Raw genomic sequence first — 21,576 nt, 5'->3', positions numbered from 1 at the left:
GCTCCCTCAAGGTCACTTTCCCATCCAGATTCTGCCATATTTCTCTGTTCTACAGACATTATTAGTTATTTCTAATGGTTTGGATCTTAAATATCCCCCAAAAGCTCATGTGTTAAAAGCTTGGTCCCAGCTGATGGCTCTTTTGGGAAGTGGTGACTCTAAGAGGTGGGGCTTAGTTGGAAGATAGGTCACTAAGGCCTTTCTGTTGAAGGGTATGTTTTGTACCTGTCACCTCCTCACTCTGCCTCCTGGCCACCCTGGGTGAGCTGCTTCACTCCACCGTGTGCTCCCCACCATGATGTTCTGTTTCACCAAGTGCCCAGAAGCAAGAGATCCAAATGACCTTGGACTGAAACCAAGATCCAAAATAAATCTTTTCCTCCTAAAAGTTGTTTTTCTCAGATATTTTGTCACAGCAATGAAAAGCTAACACAGTAATATGTGGTTTTATTTAGTGAAAATTTCTTTTGGGCCGGGGATTTAACTCAGTGGTTCTGTCACCTGCCTTGCAAGTGCAAGGTCCCGAGTTCAGTCCCCGGTACCAAAAAAAAATTTCTTTTTTCCTCTATCTATTCTTATTTTTAATTTGAAAACAGTGTTATAGTTTAATACCTATAATGAAAATGAAATAGTTTATAAAAACCAGTGGATCTATTGTAAAGATGCACAGATAAACTGAAATAACTACAGAGAAATTTCTACTGAACAAATTTTAATTTCTTCGTAGATAACAATAAAAGAAACTGCTGGACCAAAGGATGAGTTAGGATACTTTCAGTTGCAAAATAATAAATTCTATGGAAACTTTAAATGTAATATATTTAGCATTCTCAACTTTCTACAGCAACTCTCTCCAACAGCAATATAATGGAATTCAACATTTAAAATAAAAAATAAAAAGAAACAGGTACAATTATTTGTTTAACTCATTATGTCCAAAACATAACCATTTCAACATTTAATTAGTATAAAAATTATTTATATATCAGTATTTTACCCTTACAGCACATTTCAGTTTGGACTAGGTACATTTCAAAGGCACAGTAGCCATATGTAGTAGGTTGATATTGTATAGGACAGCAGTTTTGCTTTCTGCTTCATCTTAAAGCTAGCTTGCTTTATCTATTTGGCCATTATAGTCAATAGATTTATGTGTTTTCTTGTTCATGTTCTTAGGGGAAAAAAAGAGTGTATTTTTACTAGCTCCCTTCTGAGTGAGGGAAATTTTCTTATTCCTCCATAGACATCACCAAGATCCATCCATGGGCGCTGTCATTGTGGCAAGGATAATAAGATATACTGAATGGCATATGACCGTCAAAGCATACCCCTGAGGGTAAAATCTAAGATCACAAAGATTTTCCTCCTGTATTTTCTTCTAGATATTTTACAGTTTTAGGTTTTACATTTAAGTCTGTGATCCATTTTGGGTTAATTTTTAATAAAAAATTTGAAGTATGTGTTGAAATTTAATTTTTTGAATGTGGATTTCCATATTTTAAAGCTATGCTTATTGCAAAGATCATCCTTTCTCCATTGAATTGCCTTTGCACCTTTGTCAGAATTGTTTTAGCTATTCACCTGCCTTTGTATATTCATACAAATTTTAGAATTAGCTCATCAATACATAGCAAAAGTTCTTTTAGAACTTTGATTAGGATTGTGTGGACTATTAGAGCAATTTGCAGAGAAAACAGTGTTTAGTCTTATCCATGAACACTATATATCTATCCATTTTTATGATCTTTGATTTTTTCCATTTATTAGCATTACAGATTATGCATCTGTTTTGTTAGATTTATATCTGAATATTTCAGGGTTTTGGTGTTATTATAAACTCTTAAAAAACTTGGATTTTAATTGGGTGTGATGGCTATAATCCCAGCACTTTGGCAGCAGGATCACAAGTTCAGTTTCGTGCCCAGCCTCGGCAGTTTAGTGACTTAGTGAGACCTTGTCTCAAAATTTAAGAAGAACAAAAATGTCAAGAGATATAGCTCAGGGCAAAGGTCCTGGGTTCAATCCCTGGTAACATACACATGCATACATACAAACACACACACATGCTCCACCACCATCACAACCATCACCAAGAAAACAAAACCAAAAAGCCACAAAACAAATAAACCCTTGGAATTCTAGTTCATTGTTACTATGTAAAAGTATAATTGATTTTTTATATTGTCCTTGTATCTTGTAACCTTGCTAAATTCATATATTTGAAAAGAATATTTTGTAGAAACCTTCAGATTTTCTAAATGATAGTCATATCTATGGGTAGAAACAGTTTTACTTTTCCCCTTTCAATCTTTGTACCTTTTAATTTCTTTTTTTTCCCCCCTTAATTGTACTGGCCAAGACTTCTGTTATGATGTTGATTAGTAGTGGTTAAAGCAGATACCTTTTTTTTCAGCATTAAGGCAAAAGCATTCCATTTTTCATTATTAAATATGATAGTTATAAGAATTTTGTAGATGCTATTTATTAATTAGAAGAAGTTTATCCTGTTCTTAATTTTGTTAAAGTTTGGTCATGAATAAGATGTTAACTTTTTTTCTTTCCGGTGCTGGGGATTGCAAGCGCACCGCTATGGAGCTAAATCCCTGGCCCCAGTTAACTTTTTTTTTTTTTTGGTACTGGGGATTGAATTTGGGTCCTTGCGCTTGCTTGCACAGCACATGGTGAAACCACTGAGCTAAGTCCCCAGCCCCCAAGTTAACTTTTATCAAATGCTTTTTCTGCATCTATTGTTATCTGTTATTATGGTAACATACACTGATTAATTTTTGAGTACTGAATAAAACTTGCATGGTGTATTATCTTTAATGTATTACTGGATTTAATATATACAGGGATTTAGCTCAGTGGTTTCACCGCCTGCTGCGCAAGCACAAGGACCGGAATTCGATCCCCGGTACCAAATATATATATATATATATATATATTTTTTTTTTTTTTTACTGGATTCAGTGGGCTACTTGTTTTGTTGAGGATTTTTTCATCTGTATTCATATGGGATGTTTGTAGTTTTCTTCTCATGTAATTAAATTTTTTGGCTTCTTTTAAGATAATTCTGACCTTATAAGATGATTTGGGAGCTATGGTGGTACATGTCTGTAATCTCAGCACTCGGGAGGCTGAGGCAGGAGGATTGCTGTGAGTTTGAAGCCAGCCTGTGCTATCAGCCTGAACTACAGAGAAGGGAGACCTTGCCTCAAAAAAACCAAAAGAAAAAAAAGAGAGAGAGAGATTTGGGAAAAGTTTTCTTATATATTTTTTCAAGAGATTAAGTAAAATTGGCAGTATTTCTTCATTGGATGTATAGTCAAATTGGTCAGTGAAACCATCCAGGGCTGGAGTTTTCTTGGGATATCTTATAACTGCACTCTTTCTTTAATAGCTGATGGACTATTCAGACTATTTTTCTTGGTCTGTGTTCAAGGGGTTCGTCTATTTTATCTGAGTTCTTAAATTTATAGACAAAGAGTTGCTTGTAGTATTGACTGATCTTTTAATTTCCGTAGAATCTCTAGTGATGCCCTTCCTTTCATGGTCACAGAAACTGTAACTGATGAATTATTTGTGCTTCATTTGAGTATACAATATCATTTTACTACCAGCACACCAAGTTTAAATATTTCCAACCTTTCATTTAACATAAGTGTCTAAAATAGTAAAATCAAGCACATTCAGAAGCAGTCACTTTCTGGAACATGAATGAACACATTAAAAAAAAAGTCTGCTGATGATGTTTATGATATACCACCGAAGTCCTATGTACTTGGATTCAGTGAATGCTACAGAAGTGATAATGCAGCTTTAAACAGCAAGAACTTCTTCTGAAGACATTATTCAAATATTGAGACACCCTTTAAGACATAGTCTTATGCTGTGAATGCTAAATGGAAAAATTAGGAAATTAATAAATAAGGTAGTTAATTTTTCTTGGACCAACCACCAACAGAGAAGAAAGTGTCAGAATGTTGGATGCTCGATATTATGACATAACCAACTTAATTTTAATGGTGAAGGATAAACCCTGGTAATAGTTACAGGCAGAAGAAAGAAGTAAGGTAGCCCATGCCCCAAATAATGTGCTTGTAATTTGGATATCAAAATTATGAGTAGACACAGCCATTCATTTTTTAAACTCTTTCAGCAAAGAAAAAGATATTTCCTGGAAATGTAGCATATAATCTGAAGTTTAAGTAAAGTTTTGTTGCTTAAAAAAAATCCTATTTTAAATCTTTTGAAAAAAGAGTACTCACAGATCAGTGTTATAAAAGTGTAGGTTTTGCTCCTCCTTTAAAAAATACAAATTAACTATAAATAAGAATTTTGTTTGGGGCCAGGGATTTAGCTCAGTGGTTCCACTGCCTGCCTCATCAGCACAAGGTCCCGAGTTCGATCTCCAGCACTAAAAAAACGAATTTTGTTTGACAGTTAATTTTACCTTAATTTTAAAAGGAAAAAGTCCTAGTCAGATCTTTCAAATGCTAAATATTAATAAAGAACAAGCAAAGTTATACTACATATAGATGTGGCATATGAATGAATAAACAATTACATTTATTGTGACAAATTCAGTGTTTTTCTAAATTTCTTTCATAATGTAACATTAAGCAAGTAAACTTGACAATAGCTCCAGTTGCGAATCTATGTGTTAATCTTTTATTTATAACCTTATATTTATATTTATATAAAAGATACCTTTTACAAACTATAGCTCTCTGCATCAAATTAAAGTTAACATTTTTTTTTTTTTTGGTACCGGGGGTAGAACTCAGGATCTTTGATTTGCGAGGCAGGTGGCGGAACCACTGAGCTAAATTCCCGGCCCTAACATTAACATGTTTTTGTATACTCATTCACCAGTCTCTATCGAGTTGCTACTGTGAATAATAATTGTGGTAGAGTCTCAAAAAACATTCTTGAATAGTGCAGAATTGATCATACCAAGTTAATAAGTTCCTCATTTTACTTGTAAAATAAAACACTAGGCATTATTTGCTTAAAGTTAAATATATTACCAATTTCATTATTATGAGATTTTTGTGTTAAAATTCATTTTCTGATGAGTGATATATACTATATGGTAATGATTTATACTCATTTCTTTGCATACAGAGCCCACCAAAAATATATACACCAGGAAAAGAAAAATGTATAAATATTTTAACCCTAAATTTATTGAGACATCATGAAATAATACAAGTTACCTTTGGCCTCTACAATTACAAGAGGTGCTCAAAGTGGTGGCCATTAGCTTCCAGACATTTATTAGTACAACGAGCTGCTGAAGTGTGTATACACATTTGTGCTTCCATATTGGCATATTGAGAAGATTGTTGTTAGCAGTAGAGCAATAGATTCTGGAGTTAAGCTATCTAAGTTTCAACTCTGGATCTGCTACTTACAAGCTATAATATATTTAGCAAGTTTATGCTGCTCTTTGTGTCAAGGGTTGGATTAAAGGAATTAAGTGTTAAATACTACTTAGTACTCTGTTATTGTTAGCAATTACTGTTAGTGAATACTTACATTTTGTCAGAAAATAAATGATTTTTGGTTTTTAATTTTTAAAAAGTAAAATGAGCCTGTAGAATATCTTTTTACTGCAGATGAACTATTTTGGGTGCTACTATCATAGTTTTGTTTTGAAGTTTTTTTTCCAATTCTGACTTAACAAGCTGTACCTCCATCTCATAAACCAAAACTATATCATACCATTACCCTCAAGAAGGCTAGTGACTGCCACCACAAGCAAACTCAGAGATTTGTTAGTAAAGAATAAAGGGAAAAAGATATTCAACAAGCAATTAGCAGTGTCTATCATAATTATTTTTCTCTTTTTTTTTATAGCGTGTATCAGGAACTTTCCTCCTAAACAAAACATTAAAGAGTTGATACAAAATAAGAATGTTATAAATAATTTAATATTTTACATGATGCATGTACCATCTTTATTTACCCTTTAAATGACATAGTGATTCTACGTAATAATTACTGCTTTGTTGTAGATAACCAGATGACTTTGACTTCAATGACATTTTAACTTAGACTCCTTTTTTTGGAGGGGAAAGATGGTTGCCCTTTGTACTTAAAATATGTGTGAGGAAATAAATTACTTTGGTACATCTGTGCTGCTTTAATGGAAAGGAGGTAATAGCTAAAACAAATTATTATGACTAGATTATGTTAAGAGCTTTATCTTTTTTTTTGGTTTTATTGTATTGTATTAGTACATGTGTGTGGTACAGAATGTTTACTTTTCTTGTAGGAAGTTGGTACATGTACAAAACACATCTTAATTCCTTTTTAAATCCCTTTTCCCTTCCCTCTCTCCCTCCTCCAACTCCTTGATCCCTTTCTTTTGTTTTTTAAATTGGTAAATATGTTTGCAGTACATAATGTTTGCATTCCTCATGTGGAATTGGTACACGCACATAACACATCCCAATTCCTGTTTTTCATCCCCTACCTCTCCCTTCCTTCCCTCCTTCCCTCCGTCTCTTGATCTCCTTCCCCTTTGAGAAAGATCGACCTCCCTGCTTAGTATTATCTAGCTTTTATTTTGATGAGCTTTATCTTAATGATTTTGTATAAGCATATATTTATTCATCAGTAGTGCCCTCATACCCAGGAATTTCCTAAAGATATCATCAGGCAAACATTTATTGAGCTCCTACTATTCTAGAGATGGTGGTAGGGTTTCAGGAGAAAATGACGTGAGTAAAACACAATTCTACAACCTTATAAAGGTTTACTGTATGATAAGGAGATAGAAATACAAATGAACCAAAGCACTATGATTATTAACCATAGTAGATATATTCTTACGGTGATAAAAAATAGAACAAAATGATTAATCTGCTTTGATTTTTAAAAGGAGTGTCAAGAAAAGGCATCATCATCTATCTTTTGAGAGACTAGATATTTCTGTAAAATAATGAGCAGATGAAATAATAGTGGAGAATCTTGGGTAAATGTAATTGCTCTCTAAAATGGAGATTTATTTTACTTTACTTCCTATCTTGAGTTAAAGAATAATTTAGTTATAGATAAACTAGACAAAATAGACAAAAACTATGGATTCTAGTATAACTTCAAACAGTGAAGTGGCTCTGGAGGAATTATAATATTGTGATGCAAAGACAACTTTAAATGAACATTCATAATCATTTAATTCTTTTAAAACTGTATTTTCATAGATCTTGTCATCATTTGATGTCAAAATGATGGATTATGACCTTTCATTCTAAATAAAACATGACTATTTTAAAAGACACATGGGAAACTTATAAATTATGTTGTCTTTTATATTCTAGGGCTACTAAATAAGTAAAAGCAAATCTCTGTCCTTGAGTAGCTTACTATTTATGGAGATAGAGAAGAACGATACACAAAACTGCTAGTAATCAAGACAATATATACCAAAGTATTAAATTATACTAAATCAACAAATGAGAAGTACATTAGAAGTTAACCATCAAAAATAATACTCAGGAGTAATAGAAAAAGGAAATAATTCTGAACTAAAATCGTCAGGAAAAGCTTCAGGAAGGAGGCTAGACCTAAGCTTAGCTTTGAAATAGTAGACCATTACTTTCGTGGGCCTTTGTTTCTGAATTCTGCTTTTTTCAAGAACTTTATCTTTGCAAAAACAAATCTATGCTTTGAGAAATGAAACAAAGCATTCTTTTGTTTAATGGAATCTCAGTAGTTGTTAACCTGGCTACCATTGAAATCTAAAATTGGAAATTTTGGGGGCTGGGCATTGTGGTGCATGCCTGTAATCCCAGCTTGAAGGACTGAGGCAGGATTGCCACAAGGTCGAGGCCAGCCTGATCGCCACAGCAAGACCTTGTCTCAAAAAACCAAATAAATAAATAATACAAATTAGAAATTCTTAACAGTAATACACATACATACAATTACCATGTTATTTCACATGGTTCTGCTGGTTAGGAACTCAGCACACATTAATCCTATAACTGTTTAAGGTTATTCATAATATGTGGTAGAAACTTTGAGTACCTAAGGTTCTATTTGAAGAAGAATAGCAATATGTTATTACGTATTATATGAACTACTATAACATTTCATTGATGCAGAGTCTGTCTTGGTAGCAACCACAGTTTTCTGGAAGAATAATAATTGCTTAGAATAATACCAATTTATAGCATGTTATTTTAATGTGTTCAGTTCAGTGGCACTAATGAACTAACCATACTGGGCAGCCATTATCATTGTCTAGTTTAGAACTTACCCTACACCCATTAAGCAGTGACTTCAGTTCTCTTCTCCCTCCAGCCTCTGGCAAATACTGATTACTTTGTTTCTCTATATATTTGCCTATTCTGGACATTTCATATATCTAATATGTATGTATGTATATGTGTGTATATATTTATATATATAAAAAATAAAAATTTCTCATTTTTCTTCTAAGAGTTTTTTAACTTAAAAAATCAATAAAAGTATAATATTTTGTGACATGTGAAAATTATATTGTTCAGATTTCATGGTCCACACATGAAGTTTTAGTGGGTATAGGGATGCTCATTTGTGGTTGCAGAATATATCAGATGTTCTGCACCAGTGGTTAAGAATTTAGCTTCTGAATAAGAATACTTTAAAGATAGAAGAAGCCAGAGAAGACTTTTTTTTTTCCTTCAGGATGTTCTTCTTATTTCTAGTTTGTTCTTTTAAAAATAGAATTGCAAAAAAAAGAATCACGAGCTGTTTAATACTTTCTTTTGTTTGTTGGCAAGCAGTATGCTTATTATTGGTTGCTCTCAGATATGTAGTGGTAATAAGGAAAATGTTTTGAAAGTACATGGAGTTCTATAGGTGAAGATAAAATATGTTGTTTATTAGTGAAGTACTGCAGATAAAAACACCTTCATCCTGTTGGAAATATTTACTCAGTCTTGATAGTTTGACCCTAACAATGAAAATCTCTCTCATTATTTTACAGGCATCCATATATTTTATTTCTCTCTCGTAATGCTTTTTTATGGTTGGCATTTTTTTATGCCAGAGAAGTCTTTTTTTTTTTTTTTTTTGGTACCGGGGATCGAACTCGGGTCCTTGTGCTTGTGCAGCAGGCGGCAAAACCACTGAGCTAAATCTCTGGCCCCAGAGAAGTCTTTTATTTAATTATTGTAAAGTCAACAATTCTGTATATTTAGAATAATATTTTATAGGTAATGGCTTTTCTCTCAAATGTTAATTTTTGGTGACCTTAAATCTACTACTTACAGATACTTATAAATGAAAGGTTGAAGTAGTTAAAGCCTTATGTGCTGATGGTAAAATGTAATTTATTTACTCAAATGAAACACAAACATTTCATCAGCCTTAGTTCTTTGATAATGAATTGTAACAGTAACATGAATCTAAATTTGTCGCTTGCCTTCTAAGTTTGTTAAAATACTTAGATAATTTCAATTTAAATACGAAAGAATTGTATGACCTTGTTGGGATAAGTACATATTTATACATAGGATTTATATATACTCATACATGTGTAGTAGGTATATATAAAAGATACATATACATATTCATTTAGGAGGTTGATGGAATAATTATATTAAATATCTTTCTAATGTTTGAATTTTATTTTTGAAACGGTGAGAACCTCTACCAGAAAAATTACAGTGCTTCTAGCCACCTTGTGACTTATTCAGATCTAGCTTAGGAAGAATAGTTAAATTTGTAATTTCCTGGGGTAGACTTTGTAAGATAAAATTTTATTACTATGAATGCAACAATATGTAAATTTTTTTCATAACAATTTTTTTGTGAGGCAGATTGGAACAACTAGTATATAGAACTAAAGAAGGGCCAGGGAGTTAGCTCAGTGGTGGTGCCGCCTGCCTCACAAGCACAAGATCCTGAGTTTGATCCCTGGTACTGCAAAAAAAAATGATAGTGCTGTATGCATGGCACATTGGCCTAATCTAGGAAGTCAGTGAAGACTTAGCAGAGAAAGTAGTCTTTGAGCTGGGATCTAGAGGATGACTAAAAGTTAACCTCTCTAAGAGAAGAGAAGAAACCTATCAAAGCAGAAGCCATTTACTAAGTTGGAGTCTGACAGGTATAAAGATCTGCTGATATTATTAGTGTCAATAAATCTGATGGTTGTATTGGGAATGTAAAGCAGTACAACTATTATGGAGAATAATATGGAGGTTCCTCAATAAATTAAAAATAGTACTACCATATGATCCAGCATTCCTACTTCTGGGCACATATTTAGCTCAAATCATTAGCTCAAAGAGATATCTGCACTCCCATGTTCATTTTAGTGCTATTCACAGTAGTCAAGATGGAAACAACCTAAGTGTCCATCAACAGATGAATGGATAAAGAAAATGTGGATATATACAATGAATATTATTTGGCCTTATAAAAGAATCTCTTGCTATTTGTGACATCACATAAACAGCCTTGGAGGACCTTGTGTTAAGTGAAATAAACTAGGTACAGAAAGACAAATAATATTCATCACACTTACATACAGAATCTGTGGAAGTCAGAGTAGACAGGTAGTTATGAGGTGTAGGGAACAGGGAGATTGGGGTAAGAAAATGAGATGTTGGTCAAATGATATACAATTTCAATAATAAGATGAATAAGTTTTGGACCCCTAATATACAGTATGATGACTATAGTCAATAATGTGTTGTATACTTGGATTTGTGAAGAGAGTAGATTTTAAATATTACCACACACACATACACACAGACAAATTGAAACTTTGAAATGATGGATATAGTAATTAGCTTGATTATGATAATCATTTCACAATGTGTATATATATCAAAACATCCCACTGTGTGCCTGAAATGTATGTGTATATAATTTTATCAGTTATACCTTATTAAGCCAAAGAATAAAATAATCTGAAAGATGTAGCACAAAACGAGGCTTGAAGGGTAGGATGGGGTCAGATTATTATCCATGGCCTTTTGTGATATGTTTAAAGGAAATTGGTCTTTATTCTAAGAGCAGTGAAAGTGTATGAAGTGTTTGCAAGCAGACTGAAGAATATATTTGAGCATCTAACTGGTTGCTCTGTAATGAGTGATTGTGAGGAGGGAAGTGAGAAGAAAGAGCAACCAAATAAAGATGAAGGTAGCCTGTGCTTGGATGAGGAAGAGGAGATTTGCAATAGCCATGGGAGAATGTGAAAGAAAGAAAGAAAGAACAGAGAACCGCAAGATTGTTACCTTGTGTGGGGTCCTCATTTGAAATTGGTTATGAGTCTGAAATGGAACCAACTTGCCTTTTGGAGTGCTTTTTCCAGAAGACACTTGGCAGCTCAGGTGTAGTCACGCATGGAGAAAGTGGATAATACTGTAATAGGGTTTCTGAATTACTAATTTTGGTGAAAGAGCAGTTTTGAATGATGATCAGAGTCCAGGATATTACCCTGTTGATAGATGGCTAAAGTGGCTTAAAGGAGAATTCTCCCTGGAGGTGGCCCAAAGGCATACTGTTGGGACAGTATTGTAAAGTCAGGTAATTTGAAAATTACATTGTATCATAAAGCTTTGGGGAAGGAAGGCTGTAAATTGGATACCAAAGCAATAGCCGCATGGAGGAGACAATGACTGTGGGTGAGAAATGACAACAGTGATCAGGGAAATCAATTTTTTTTCTTCCTGGCCCTGAGATAAAGACAGTTTGAGGAAAAATGAAAAATGACAACAGAAAAACAAACAACCAAAAAAAGAAAGCAGCCATATTTTGAGTGAGTGCAGTATTGTATTCAGGAAAGAGCCAATTGTGTTTTAAAGTAAGATAGACTTCAGAGAAAGATTGGAAGATATAATTTCCTGGTTGTTGCTGAAGATAATGTCAAGGCACATTGGAATGGTTTGGGAGGTAGAATGACATAGGTAGAATGAATTGACAAGAAGGTACAGGGCTTTCTGGGAATGGACCTTTAACAGCAGGACACAAGGCATGGTGGTCCTAGTTTTAGCTCCTCTCCCGCTTTGCTGTTGTGTATGGATTTTTGTTTTTGTTTTGAGACAGGGTCTCAGTAAGTAGTCCACACTGGCCTTGAACTTACTATGTACTAGGCTGGCCTCAAACTCATGGCAGTCCTCCTGCTTTAGCCCCCCAAATTCTGGGATTACAGGTGTGCAATACGCCCAGTGGCTTGTATTTTAATTGAAGTGAAATTCACACAGCATAAAATCAGCCATGTTTAAATGTACATTCATTGCACTTCGTGAGCTTACAGTGTTGTATAACCATTACCTCTAATTTCAAAATGGTTCCATCACCTCCAGAGGAGACCCTGAACCCATTGAGCAGTCACTCTTGTTCCTTCCATCTACTTTGGGTGCCTTTTCAAGAGTGATAGACATTGGGTCTAATAGCAGGAAAACCTGTATGTCTTGCTAAGGATGATGGTAAGCACAAAAGATTCTTGGAATGAATGATAAACTTAATGTGTGTTGCTTTTGTTTCAAGCTCACATACCTCTGGAACCAGACTAGGGCTGTGGGTATAGCTCCAAGTCAAGGTCACTTGCCTAGCCTGTGGAAAGCCGTGGGGTTAATCTCCAGCACCAAAAATTAAAAATAAATAAACAAGAAAGAAAAGATGCCTGTAAGACAGGCATGGTGGCATGCCTGTAATCCCAGCACTCAGTAAATTTGAGGCCAGCCTGGACTACAAACGGAAAGTCCCTGTCTCAAAAAACGAAGAAAGAAATGAAAAGATGCCTATAATCCCAGCACTCCAGGAGGCCTAGGCAGAAGGACAGCAAATATGAGCTGAGCCTGGGCAATTTAGTGAGACTGTCTAAAAAAAATTAGAAAGGGTTGAGGATGTAGTTCGGTGGCAGAGCACTCCTGTAGTTCCCCACTACTAGAAAAGAAGCTGTGAGGGCATAGAGAGGAGAGAAAAGACAAGACACTGGAAGCAGGGGACTAGTTAGGAAAGTTCATGCATAAGCTAAGGAAGACCTCAGTGAAAATGACAGCAGTGGGACGAGAAAGAAATTTATAGAACTGTAGTGATAATTGGCAGAAGGTCAAAGGCTACCACGGCTTACCCCTCAGTTACTAGGAGAATGATGGTGTAAGTATAATTGAGAGCAATATATAAGACAGATGGGGGAGAGCTGTATATTAGCCCTTTTTATTTTTTATTTTAGGATTCGGTCTCACTAAGTTTCTCAGGCTGGGCTTGAACTTGTGCTCCTCCTACCTCAGCCTCCCAGTGTGCTAGGATTAAAGGCATGTACCACTGTGCCCAGTTTAATTTGTGCATTTTGATCGTTCCTCAACCTTTTGGCTAAGATCAAGTGTAATTTGTGCATTTTGTTTCAGGTGAAGAGATTAAGATTAGCCAGATTATGATTGTTATTATTTATTACCAGGATTAAAAAATAACAAATGTATAAAATTATATAGTCACAGTAGAAACTTCCTATATTTATAGTCTCATAGCCACCAGTGTCCTTTTTTATTTTTAATTTTTTTTGGTACCGGGGATTGAACTTGGGACGTTAAGCTTTCAAGGCAGGTGGCGGAACCACTGAACTAAATCCCTGGCCCTGGGTCCTTCTTATAAGGAACAAATAGATATTCTATTTTTATTTCCTGTTTAGAAAAGGTAGCACATTCTGCAAGGTTTTCTGACCCTTACTTGATGACTATATAGTGAATATTTTATATCAGTACATAGAGAACTTCTTTATTCTTTCCTCCATTTGAAAAGTGTTGCATTGTGTGGGTGTATTGCAATTTAAGTAGTCCAGTATTGCTCACTCCATTAAGTTTTGGCCAGGATAAAGATAATACCACATTTTTCTATAATTGTCCTTTTACTTACTTAAAAGAGCCATAACCAAAGTGACACAGACAGAGCAAATAACAATGACTGTCAAATTTTTGTTTTTCATGTTCCTGGCATAACAAAATTCAAGAAAGATCATCTGTATTGAATGCCTGTAATACTATAAAGTGTTTATTCTAAGTTATTTTTTCAGTATTAGGGATCAAACCCTGGAGTGCTCCGCCACTGAGCTACATTCCCAGACCTTTACATTTTTTAAAAAAAATTTTATTTTGAGACAGGGTCTCACTAAGTTGCCCATGTGAGACTTGAATTTGTAATTCCCTGCCTCAGCCTCTGTCAAAGCTAGGATTACAGGAGTCTGCCACCATACCTACCTTTTTATTTGTTTGCTTGTTTGAGATGGTCTCACTGTGTAGTCTAGGCTGTCCTGAACTCACCATCCTCCTGCTTCGGCCTCTTGAATGCTTGGATTACGGATACACATGTCATGCCTGGCTATATTAAGAATTTATAACAACTTTCTCTGAATGAAAATCCTTGAATCTGACATATTTGTTTAAAATACAGTTTTTGTCTTTTCCTTAGTGAAAAGTAACAGAAATATTTATATATCATATTGTAAGACTGAGGGCCTTACCAAACGCTCCAAGGAGCCGACTGCAGCGAAGAACATCCAGGAAGGAACACACCGGACAAGTTGGAAAGTAAAACAGACCTTTATTAGTCTGGCCAGATGGCCCTCCCAAAGCAAAGTAGCTTAGAGAGGCCCCTGGCTCAGAGTCCGAGGCTGTTTTATAGGGTGTTGCAGGGGAAGTTAGCAAGCAGAACTTACAGAAAAGAGAAAAAATGTTGATGGTCAAAAGATGTTTGCAGATTGTCTTATAGATAGCTGTGTCTGGAACATCAGTTTCAGACAAACAAGGAGTTGGGTAATTCACTTAGGAACTCTATGTTTGTTACAGATTTTATCTAGTGTCCCAGAACTAACAAGCACATTTTAACCATTAACTCACAATCAGTCACTATGTTGGGGCTGGGGGAGCTTTTATGATTACAGAGTTATGCGGTCCCACATTCCCCACTGATTTTACAACTTAATCTTACATATAAATGTGGGCATCCATTGTATACAGCAGCACGACAATGTTAAGCATATGCACACAACTATAACGACAAGAAAAAGTTGTTTTAACCATTGTAGGTTGGGTAACCATTTAGTTAGCCACTGGAACAAGTCCCATCCTACTTTTTCATCATGTACCCTTTTAGCCAAGTCTTCAAACTGTTTTATCTTTTCTCTAATTCCTGGACTATTGTTGGTCATATTGAAACAACACATATTTTTTATTCTTTCACAACCTTGATGATGAAAGAGCAACAAATAGTCTATAGCTGCCCTATTATCTAAGATTGCCTGTCTCTGTTCTTGTAACTCCTGGTTAATTAATGCCAAGGCTGATGAGGTAGCATTTAACCCTTTGACCACTTTGCATGCCAATTTTCATACTGCCTTTTCAGCATGGACTGCTATGGAAGGCAGAGCAACGAAAGATGCTATCATAGATATCACTTCAGCATCTGTCAAAAGACCTACATCATCATCACATCCTGGCGCAGTATAAGGTGACCAACGTTTAGTTCTATTTGGCATAATCAAATCAGTTCTATCTGGTAAAACTACAGCTAGACGACTCAAGCAGCAACGGGTCTTGGTTAAATTGGCTGGAATATAATTGAAAGTTATTCCTTCACAGGTATAAAACCATCCTGTCAGCAGGGAGATATGGCCACTGTTATACATAATTTTCCATTTTATATGGCAGGGCATCCCTTCAGATCGTTTTATTCTCAGACACTTGGTTGTACAATTTACATACATAGCACATTGGGTATTATTTGACATAATTATCCTGGGTGCATATAATTTGACAGCATTTTTAGGTTTATGATATGAGGGATGCCCCCAATTGTAACTACCTTTATAAGTGAGATTTTTCCCTGGGATATCCTTAAACAGGGTATAGGGCCATATTAAACTTAAAGGGGTGCACACCAGAATGAGATAGCTTCCTAATACATAATGGAAATTTATATCTATATTCAGAGAGAATTCAGACAGATTAAGCGATTTTGCCAATTGAACCCATACATTTCCAGTGTGGTTCAGTTTTCTTGCGGGCAGTACCACCAATGTCCCAGAGAATATTATCAAGAATGAGAAATATCTCCAACCGGCCCCAGTCTCAGCTTTCGGTTGCCTGGTTGGCTGATAACCTTCCATTTGTTCTTCGTGACGTCCACAGGGGGTCCTGCCTTCAGATGGTTGCGATGTATCCAGGCAGACTGTCCAGCTACCTTCATTGCCAAGGGAGTTGACAGGACAACAGGAACCAGTACCTTCCAGTGTGGTTCTAGGGTCTTGGAATCAAACCTGCAAATAAAAACCAAATCTCCCAGCTTATAGGGTAAAGGTTGCAAAGGTTTTTCATTGGGACCAGGCATAGTCTTCCGTAATTTATCATGTAGCTCCGACTGAAGCTGATGGACTGCTTTTAAGGATTTAAGGAGTCGAAGGTGGGAAAGCTTGTTTTTAATTTCCTTTCCTTCAGAGATCAGCAGCCCTCTATTCTGATAAATCTCCGTGTGCACATGGGCCGTGGCAAAAGCATAACGGCTATCAGTGAATATATTTATCCTTTTTCCTTTCCCCAGTTCCAGAGCCTTAGTCAAAGCAATCAGCTCAGCCCTCTGTGCTAATGTCCCTTGAGGTAGCCCCTGCTCCTATTCCACCTGTTGGTCCTGGTTGACCACTGCCGCCCCAGCATACTGTATGCCATCACGCATGAAACTGCACCCATCAGTGTAGACCGTTGTCTCTGCGAGGGGGAGGGCCTGGTCCATCAAATCCAGATGCCCTCCCCTCAAGTTTTCAAGAGTCTTGAGGCAATCATGGATGGGCATTTGTTCATCAGATTCCAGGAGTAGAGTAGCCGGATTGAGGCTAGCAGTGGTAGCAAACCTAATGCGTGGCTGTTCTAATAAGAGTCCTTGATATTGTAACAGCCTGGCATTAGACAGCCATTTGCTAGGTGAGCTATTTAACAAGGGCTGAATGGCATGGGGAGTGATCAAAGTCAAATCCTGTCCGAAGGTCAATTTGTCAGCCTCTTGGGTTAAAGCAGCTGCTGCTGCTACTGTCCTCAGACAAGTAGGCCACCCTCGGGCCACTGGATCGAGCTTCTTCAAGAGGTATGCCACGGGCCGCTTCTATGGCCCCAAAAGCTGAGTAATCGCTCCCTTGGCTGCCCCATTTTTCTCTGCTACATACAGGGTGAAGGGCTTGTTTAAGTCTGGCAGTGCCAGGGCTGGTGCCGATGCAAGCGCAGTCTTAAGCGATTGAAATGCCTGCTGGCAAGCCTCAGTCCATTTGAGGGCCGTATGTCCTCCCCCAGTGGCTTCGTGCAGGGGTTTGGCAATCTCAGCGAAGCCAGGAATCCAAATTCTGCAATACCCAACTGCCCCTAGGAATTCCCGCATCTGTTTCTTTGAGCTTGGCTCCAGAATCTGGAGAATTGCGGATACCCTTGATTCTGCCAGCCTCCTCTTTCCCTTCTCAAGAATATAGCCCAAGTAGGTTACCTTGGTCCGACAGAGCTGAGCTTTCTTCTAAGACACCCGATATCCCAGGTCTTGGAGGGCTTCCAGGAGGCCCTCGGTGGCTGCAAGACACTCTTCATCAGTCGAAGTCGCCACCAGGAGGTCATCTACATACTGAAGAATAGTCGCTTGGGGAAACACTCTCCTTACCTCTTGTAAATCTTTGCTGAGAGCTTCCCCGAACAGAGTGGGGGAGTTTTTGAATCCCTGTGGCAGCCGGGTCCATGTCAGCTGTCTGGTAGTCCTGGTGTCTGGGTCAGTCCATTTGAAGGCAAAGAGGGGCTGGCTCACTGGTGCTAGAGACAGGCTGAAAAATGCATCTTTGAGGTCTAATACTGAGTACCACACATGAGCAGGAGTGATGAGACTAAACAGAGTATAGGGGTTCGGTACCGTTGGGTGGATGGTCACCCGGCCGTTTACCTCCTGCAAATCCTGTACCAGTCTGAAGTCAGAGGTGCCGGGCTTCCTTACAGGAAGCAGGGGTGTATTCCAGGCTGATTGGCAAGGGACCAAGATGCCGGCTTCCTGGAGTCAGTGGATGTGTTTGGATATCCCTACCTTGGCCTCCAGCGGGAGGGGGTACTGCCACACATGGGTGGGGGTGCCAGAGGCCAACAATTGAACCACCACTGGGGCATGGTGTTTGGCCAGCCCAGGTGGATTGGTCTCAGCCCACACCTGGGGAAACTTTTTCTGAAGGTAGTCCCGTTTTTGTTCGGGGGGGCGTTCTGCGCCCTCCTTTAGCAGCTTAAATTCATCTTCAAGGGGAACCGTTACCATAATGGCAGAGGGTGGCTTGAGTTCGAGAGTCCCTCCTTCAGGCTCAAAGGAAATAACAGCCCCCAGTTTTCGTAGCAAATCTCTTCCCAGCAATGGGTATGGGCACTCAGGGATAACTAAGAAGGAATGAGTGACAGTGCCTCTTCCCAGATTTACAGTTCGTTTTGTGGTCCAAGGATAAGAGGCCGACTGTCCTGTGGCCCCGGTAATGGAGGACTTTAGGGAAGAAAGGGTTCCAAGGGGGGTCTTCAGGACAGAGTGGGCCATGCCAGTGTCCACAAGGAATTGGACATCTGTTCCCCCTATTCCCAAAGTCTCCATAGGCTCATGAGGGTCGAGCGGCCATGAGCCTCGGCCCCGTCAATCTTTTTCATCTACTAGAAGAGCCCTGTCTCTTTCTCTCTCTTTCTTTTCAACTTTTCACAATCCCTTTTAAAATGGCCCTTCTCTTTGCAATATGTGCATTGATCCTTTTCTAACAGGGGCCGTACTTTACTTTTATCTTCTTTTCTATTCTCTTTTCATTCCTTTTGGATGAAACCTCCATCTGCTAAGGCTGCAATAGTTGCTTTTCCTATCTTTTTAGCCATTTTGTCATCTAAAGAATCTCTGTTATTAAATGTCTTCATAGCTACACTCATCAGTTTTTCCCTATTTTCCCCCTCAAATCCTTCCATCTGCTGCAATTTCTTCCTAATATCTGGGGCCAACTGAGTGACAAAAGCCAAATTAATTGCCTGTCGGTTTGCAGGGGCATCTGGGTTAATTGGAGTATACGTACGGTATGCTTCCAACAGGTGCTCCAGAAAGGCAGAAGGGGATTCCTCAGGTCCTTGAAGGACCTCACTTACCTTGCTCAAATTGGTAGGCTTCCGAGCGGCTCCCCTCAAGCCGGCTAGGAGATGCTGACGGTAGTTTTGGAGAGCTTCTCTCCCACCCGAGGAATTAACTTGCCACTGGGGACAGGTGGACAGAAGTTGCGCCTCGATATGGGCTTGTTGTTGCTCATCAAGTGGGCCCTCTGTTCCTCCCAATACTGATTTTATGGCTTGCCCTCGAATTCTTTCTCTTTCCTTGGAGGTAAAAAGGGCTTGGAGGAGTTGTTGACAGTCATCCCAGGTAGGATCATGGGTACAAAAAACAGGTTTTAGGAGGGAGATCAAAGCCTGGGGTTTTTCTGAAAAAAGGGGATTTTGATGTTTCCAGTTGTATAAGTCACTGGTAGAAAAAGGGATATAGACATAGTGACCCTGCTCTGTTTCCTGAAGAGGCAAAAGAGGAACTGAACCAGTCCCCTCAGAGGGAGCTTTGCTGGGACCATAAGTGGCCCCTGTTCACGTGTGGGAGAGAGAGGTTACAGAATCTGGAGATTTTTCCTCTTCGGGAAGAGGAGGGTAGAAAGGGTTTTGAGATCTGGGGCCAGCTTTATCAGAGGAGGTGGATGGCTCCACATAGGGTGGAGGTCTTATTAAGGGGGTCTAAGGGATCAGGATCTTGTGAGAGCACCGGCTTGGGAGCCCGGGTTTTGACCTCTCGGGATCCCCTTGGTGCCATAACCAGAATGCAAGTGTCTGTTCGCAGGGAACAATGCTGCAGCCAAGCTGGAGGCTCTTCACAAGCCTGGACCCAGATATTTATATAAGGAAACTGGTCAGGGTGGCTGGGGCGACCAGTGACTTTTCCCCATACAGCCCGACAGAGGCTCGGCTCAAAGGAGCCCTCGGCTGGCCATCCAACTCCAAAGGCTGGCCATTTCAATGGACACAGGGAGGGAAGTTTTCCACGAGAGAATTTAACCCCATATTCGTCCTCTTGTTCGGGGGAAAAAGCCAATTTAAAATTAGTGAGAAAACAATCCAACGGGGTATTTTTGGAGCAGGATCCTCCCATCTCTGCCCTTGATGGTTTGGAAAGAAATATAAAATTAAACACACAACGGACAGGACACTAACGTACGAATGACAAGATGAATGGGCGCCACAACAGAAGTGAAACTAAATCTCCCCTTGTTCCTGAACCTTGGGCTCAGGGGAGGCTTACCGGCCCATCAGCCACCTCACTCCTGACTTAACAAACAGTTGCAAGTGACAAAGAGCTTACCTCCGGAGGTTTTCTGAGGTCTGTGCCCAAGAGCCTCCTGCTGGATCCCACCACGGAGTCTCGGCCAAATCAGGGTTCCTACCCGGGGATCTCGCTGGGGCCTCCAAAATGTAAGACTGAGGGCCTTACCAAATGCTCCGAGGAGCTGACTGCAGCGAAGAACACCCGGGAAGGAACACACCGGACAAGCTGGAAAATAAAACAGACCTTTATTAGTCTGGCCAGATGGCCCTCCCAAAGCAAAGTAGCTTAGAGAGGCCCCTGGCTCAGAGTCCGAGGCTGTTTTATAGGGTGTTGCAGGGGAAGTTAGCAAGCAGAACTTACAGAAAAGAGAAAAAATGTTGATGGTCAAAAGATGTTTGCAGATTGTCTTATAGATAGCTGTGTCTGGAACATTGGTTTCAGACAAACAAGGAGTTGGGTAATTCACTTAGGAACTCTATGTTTGTTACAGATTTTATCTAGTGTCCCAGAACTAACAAGCACATTTTAACCGTTAAATCACAATCAGTTACTATGTTGGGGCTGGGGGAGCTTTTATGATTACAGAGTTATGCGGTCCCACAATATTAAGTGGACACTTTCACAAATAGCTTCACGAAATTGGTTTAACTTCAGTGGTGAGAAACTGTACACAAAGCATAGTGACTCCTTACTGGATCCCAAGGAATGAAGAACTCCCCCTACACAGTATTGTTTTGAATAGCAGGGTCATAGTGGGCAACATCTGGAGAAGAGCAGAGATTTTTTAGTTGTGCAACTGAGGTCTAAGATTTAAGGTAGCTTTTGCAGTTAGTGGGCAAACCAAGTTTCTACAAGCTACAAAAAAGAGAAACTGGAGGCAGGAGAAGGAAGGTTGCAAACAAGTAAGTGACAGGAAAAACTAAAATGTGACAAAAGAAAGCATCAAGATGAAAAGAAGAAAATTTGGAGGTGAGCCTAAAGCACCAAACTGAGGAGAAAATTCAGATAAGCTAAGTAACTGTGACCTATAACTAACCTGGTTTTGCTTTTGTTTTTGTTTAGTGTTTTGTGTTTTGTGTTTATGTGTGTATATACTGAAGGTTGAATGCAAGAGCTTAAATATGCTAGGCAAGCACTCTACTGGCTGCACTGCCATCACAGGTTTTTACCTTTTATTTATTACACATTTGAACTTTGTTTGGTATCCTAAAGCATTTGGGATTTATAGTGCCAGAGGTGAAACAG

The 21,576-nt window shown here is 38.4% G+C and overlaps 1 protein-coding gene and 1 pseudogene across 15 annotated transcripts in view; one reads left to right on the top strand and one right to left on the bottom strand.

Annotated features, from left to right (window-relative positions):
- The window catches only part of Hmbox1 (homeobox containing 1), a 177,101-nt gene that overhangs the window by 16,859 nt on the left and 138,666 nt on the right, over nucleotides 1–21,576 (top strand). The gene's annotated exons all lie outside the window — the stretch shown is intronic.
- LOC110350049 (uncharacterized) lies at nucleotides 14,525–20,881 on the bottom strand (annotated as a pseudogene). Its single transcript, XR_015453332.1, has 4 exons — nucleotides 20,368–20,881; nucleotides 17,635–19,223; nucleotides 17,467–17,546; nucleotides 14,525–16,258 (listed from the first exon to the last, which is right to left on the bottom strand). The product of XR_015453332.1 is annotated as an uncharacterized LOC110350049 (transcript).

This window comes from Heterocephalus glaber, unplaced genomic scaffold, assembly GCF_053883595.1.
Source record: "Heterocephalus glaber isolate CG9 unplaced genomic scaffold, H.glaber_assembly_v1.0 deba00001460, whole genome shotgun sequence".
Classification (NCBI taxonomy): Eukaryota; Metazoa; Chordata; class Mammalia; order Rodentia; family Bathyergidae; genus Heterocephalus; species Heterocephalus glaber.
Note: the sequence above shows the minus strand (reverse complement) of the source record. Positions and strands in the feature narration are given on the sequence as shown.